Source organism: Beta vulgaris, chromosome 6 (assembly GCF_026745355.1).
Source record: "Beta vulgaris subsp. vulgaris cultivar EL10 chromosome 6, EL10.2, whole genome shotgun sequence".
NCBI classification, from domain to species: Eukaryota; Viridiplantae; Streptophyta; class Magnoliopsida; order Caryophyllales; family Amaranthaceae; genus Beta; species Beta vulgaris.
In genome coordinates this window covers 14,681,034-14,687,033 of record NC_079207.1, presented here as the reverse complement: position 1 = coordinate 14,687,033, position 6,000 = coordinate 14,681,034, and positions in this window count along the sequence as shown.

Sequence of the window (6,000 nt, the reverse complement as noted above, 5' to 3'; positions counted from 1 at the left end):
ACATAATTTTGTATTTTAATCTCTCTACGACTCTATCTCTCTCCTCTCCTTGATCTTTGTGCAAATACAAATAATACAAGTAAAAGAACATAGAATTATATCATTCTTCCATGTGATAATTGGTTGGAATGTTTTTATAGAGGTGGCAGCCTCTAAGGAAACTATTTGACTATCAAATTATATACTTTCTCCATTTCAAAATAAGTGTTACGTTCAGTAAATTGATACAATTCATCAACTAATTTTGACTTTATTTTCTCGCTATTATATAAGGAAAAACATACTCAAGTGATATATTGTTAGATTCTTCTCAATGTATACTTTGAAAATAATTTATAATTTTACCTACGCACAATTAAAGATTTTAGGAATAAAAAAAACATTTGGTTACGTGAAAAAGTGGATGTAACACTTTATTTCTTTTTAAGGTAAGTTGATGTCCCTGCCAAGTAGGAGTAATTTGGAGATCTTGCTTACAAAGGGATGAAATTTGATTCAGGATTTTTTAGATCGAAAATGATACCAACACTATTAGGCTATTACCTGTTGTTCAATGTAACAGTTATATAGGAACGGAGGATTACCAAAATTACCAAGTTCATCTATTCCCCTAGTATGTTTTAGGCTTAGTTCACTGTCTTCGACACACATTATTGACCATCAATATATCTGATGACACGTGTGTAAAAAGTTACAAAAAGTTGGTATTTTCTACCTTTGACCATAAAAGGCATAGTGTGTAAATTGGAGGAGAAAAATGGTACAATTAAACATTATTTTGATATATAGTTCCTTCGATCCGTTTTTTAATACTTCCAACTAGGATTGTTTTGAGTTGGGTTGGTGCGGTTTGGTCTGTAAACTAAACCAAACCGCAAATATACGGTTTGACATTTTTCAACCCAAATCGCACCTCACTGTTGCCCAAACCGAACCGAACCATGCAAAACGGTTTGATACTTGCAGTTTGCGATTTAACCATATTTTTCTTTGTGATATGGGTTCCGTAATCTAAGAATTAAAAAGAATTTGGTACAAAGTTGTTGATAAACCAATACGTAATTCTCTAAAACTACATAATATATACCGAGCAGATGAGTGGAGGTAGGAGGAGCGGGAGCATATAAGTAAGGGAGGCAAGGAGATTGCAAAGAGGAACAGATAACTGATGTGTAAAGACCTAAACTAATACTTGTATTAACTTGTATGGTCGTATTATCTTGTATACTCGTATGTTTGTTAGTTTGTCAAGTACTTATTCTTTAACAAAAAACCAAAATAAATGAACTTCATTTTTTTTTAAAAAAAATCATATAAATTTGCGATTTTGGTTTACAAAAATTCAAATCCGAGCCTCAGTTTGCTTGAAATATCAAACCACAATTTTATAACTGCAAACCAACCGAAATCGCGAAAAAAGGTTTGCGTTAGTGTTAAGTGCGCTACAGACTGTGGTCTGAACGTTTTTTACTTTTACACTTGAAAATACACAATTTTTATTGTTAATATCTCTAATTATGTTATTGTGAAATTACAAAGAAAAGGTAAAAGTAGTTTGTAACTATTTCAAGACGGAGGCACTGTATATCAAATTCCTCAAAATTAAGTAACAAAAATTTATGTGTGCAGGGATCCTGATTAAGATTAAATTAACATGAACAATAATAATTTGTTAAAAAAAAACAAATAAATACATCTATATGTAGTTGTCAAGGAATTAAGAAGAATCATATTGCGTTTGTTTGTGTACAATGTTGTATACAACCAAAACTGTAGCTCTCTGTGCAAATATCACACAATATGTGTTTCTATGTCACCGATGAAGTTTTATTAAGGTTGAGTTGGTAGTGCGTAGCGGCACAAGGGGCAGAGATTACTACACCTTAACCAGCGCCTAGCACAATCAGAATGGTAGACATGAAAACAGGGTAACTGAACAACGTGATCCCCTCTCACTAAGATGTTCTTACACACTGAACATTCTTCATCTAAATCATCAAAGATGAATATATCTAGGCTATTGATCGCGTCTTCTCCTGCAGGAGTTGTTCTCGGTTGTGGAGATTCTCTCCGAGCAGCCTGTAACAGCAACCGGTCAGTCAGGTTTCTCAGATTTCCATGTCTTTCTAGCGCTATACCTGCAGTCCTCAAGTACTCTATGATCTCCCTCCGTGCTGCCTCCAGTTCAAACGAAGGTTCGAGCAGTGAGATGCGCCAGTAGATAATGTCCTGGGCTCTATTCTGTAGTTCGAAATGATGCAAGCGAGAAACAAACACATCGTGATTTAAGAAGATGTTCCTCTTTATGCTCAAGTGTAAGTGTAAATTCGTTCTAGGCCAGGTATCACTGCGCATGGATAATCTGTTAGCTATTGCCCGGGCTGCTTCGAGGGTCTGTGTAACCAACTCGTCCCGTGTTTCTAAAAGTATACCCCCTGTTGGTATCTGGCTGTCCACCCAGCGCACTCTGTTCAATGAGAACGGGATGGCGTATGAGATGCGGGCTATTATATCAGATATACAATTCCATGAATCAGATGCGGGCCTCCCATCGTCTGATATGAGCCTTTGCTGAGAGACAGTGAATGTGCCACTGAATTTTGCCACTCGGTACTTGTTTCTGACTACTGCATTGTTGTTGTTATTATTGTGATCAGATGATAAGCGGATTATATTGATTTTGACTTTGGCTTTAATGACTAAAGAGCCTGAGTTGCTTGAACTATTGTTGCTGGTATACAGCAGGACCCGAGTAACTGGGATTGCTGACACCTCGATTGTGTCGCTTCCATGGGTTGGCGCGCTAGCAGGATCAGCCATGTTAATAGGATAAGAATCTCATATATGTTTATTGTTGTCGTGGTGCTTGCTTGGTTTTGGGCGTGAATACAACTATACAAGGAGAAAGTAGTACAATTGATACAAGACAAGATTAGAACTACAAGAGTATATACACGACATAGTTTGTCTGCAGGAACATATATATATAAGACATTGTACTACGCGTGATCTGGTTTATGCGATCTTAATAGGATTCCGACGATAAAAATTAAAACCTAGCTGATTATCAATATTGGAAAAGCTTTCGTTTCCCCGAATTAGTAGTGGACCATGATTCCTACAGCCACTAGTTTCCTTGTAAGTTTCGGATTCTTCTATGCACTCTTGACTCTTGAGTGCTGACTCTCGTCCTTATATTAACAACAGTTTTTCGATTGTTTCAAAATTCTACTTAGGGATGGCAACGGGTTCATATTGCGTATAATCCGACTCTGATCCTACAACAAAAATTGGATTTTAAATTCGACTCTACCATCCAATTGTTTGGATCCTATCTGACTTAAAATACTAAAATCCGACTTCGACTCACGAATTCGACCTTTTTTCAACCCATTTTTCTAATCGAAAATTTTTGTACAATACAAATAATCTAATCATACTATAGTTTTTTTAAAGTTGAAATTAGGGTCTACATACATAATACATTAATAAGCAAAAAAAAAACTAATTGCCTCCAAGTTAGAGTCAAGTCGGACGAGTCGGATTTTTTATGGAATTCAACTCCAACTCGAAGTTGGAATTCTTAAACGGGATCAGATTTTATTTTGCGGAGTTAGGCTATGTTTAGTTCACCTGAAATTTTCTGATATGTACTTATTTGATCTGATCTGAACTTATTTTTTCTGATTTGATCTGACCTGATCTGATTTACAAGATCTTATCTTTTATAAAATATATTATTACTATTATATTATTACTTTGTAATTCATTATTATGCAATACATTATAAGATCTTCTTTATAGAATTACTATTATTATCATTTTATTTCTATTACAACTTTAACACAACTTTTATTAATAATAATAATAATAATAATATATATATATATTATTATTATAAAGAACAACAATAATAATTATAATCATAATAATATATTATTACTAAAAATAATTATATAACTCAAGTCATTAATTTATAAGAGCACTTATACAATGTTTCACACTTTCCCTTAAAAAAAATGTTTCACACTTGAGAAGTCGCGCAGACTCAACTCTTTTTTTCCATATAAATAAAAAAAGATATACAAACAACTATGACTTGGCAAAAAGAAATAAATAGCGTGCAACTTCAAATAGCTAGAGAGATTTGGAATTCGGTAGGAAGAGGTTACCGAATCTAAATTTATAATTTGTATCTCACACTTAGCTTATTTTGAAATGTAATCCGAACTTAGTAGTTTCGTTGTCATGAATTTGAGCTATCATATTATAATTTCTTATTTTTGCGTCAATCTTATGTTCTTAACACGTGGCTTTTAATTTTCTATTATTTAATAACAACAAAATAACTTAATATAATGATAACAATGACATTTATAATGGTAACAACAAGATTAATAATAATTACCAATATTAATAATTAATAAGTACAACAACAACAATAATAATCTTTTGAACAAATGTACTAGTAAATAATAATACTCCCTTTGTATTTTTTTTATCTTTCTCACTTAGAATCTTGACACTATTCACAATTAGAGAGAATCTTTTAGATTTTTCTCAATATATAAGAAAAAATATAGTCATGTGGGGTCTTGTTTGATTCGTCTCAATGAGTACTTTATTAATATTCAATTATATAATTTTTACTAATATGTAATGAAAGATATTTAATAGTAATAATGAGTTTTTAAATATAAGCATGATCTGAACTGATCTGATCTGGTCTGATCTGAACTTATTTTTTCTGATCCGATCTTATTTTTTCTGATCTGATCTGATTAGATCTGAAATAAGCAAAAGTAAGGTGAACTGAACATAGCCTTAGTTTTGATTTTTTTTTCCAGATCTGAACTGAATTGTCATTCCTAATTATCCTGATCCGTGTTTTTTTTTATATACGGGTTAGACTTTTTTTTTTTTTTTTTTTTTTTGATAAGGAGAACAAACTTAGGCTAACCCCTAATCTGGGGGCCAGCCTAAAACATCCTTTCGGATGATGAGGGAAAAATCCAAACAATACGGGGGAAACCAGTACAGTAAGGAGGGGTAGGCATGAGCCTTTCTAGCCATGAAGTCAGCAGCCTTGTTAGCTTCGCGGAAGCAGTGCCGGAACTGACAGTCTTGAAACCCTCGTGTAGCCATATACGGGTTAGACTTTGGTTAGTAATAATAAATTAATTGATAGAATAGAATATTCTATGCATATATTTTGTAAATAGATATTTTCTCTTTGATAGGTTTTCTTGTACAGTTATTATGACTATTATTAGTTTGTAAATAGATTTAATATAATTTTTTAAGATTTAATTAATAGCTATAATAATATGTCTCTTTTGTCCTTTCTTTTTGTTCTTTCAACTTCGAAGTATAAAAGTTAGAAGAACATCGTATTACTTTATTTATGCAGAATGAAAAAAAACATTATCATATTGAATTTTATTAGATTTGTCTCAATTTTTTAAAGATATACTGCCTCCGTTTCCTAAAGATCTTTCCTCTTTCCGTTTAAGAGTGTTTCCAAAAGATCTTCCCTCTTTTGCTTTATTCCTTATTTGGCAAAACAAATTTCCCTATTTACCCTCTCATGTCACTATCATATGGTCCACCATTACATTATTAATTCAATTTTACTTCATTTCTCTCTCCTACTTTAACCTCTTTTTATTTTTTTATTTATTTTAACCCCTTTTTCTCTCCTACTTTACTCACACTATGCCCCACACAACTTGATTTTCCTTGGTATCTGTAGGAACAGTAAGTGAGAAGATCTTTAGGAAACGGAGGGAGTATCTTCAAAAGATCCATACTTTATTTAAGCAACCGAAGAATGAGTGATGGGGTCATTAAAAACACTTGCATTACTTTTGTGAGAAACTGTAAAACTAGGGGGACAATATCTGAAAAAAGAGAACGAGGACAGAAAAAAAGAAAATTAGGAGAATAGACCCTCCAATGATGTTGGATGTATTATAAATCCTTCAATTAAAACCTGCAAAA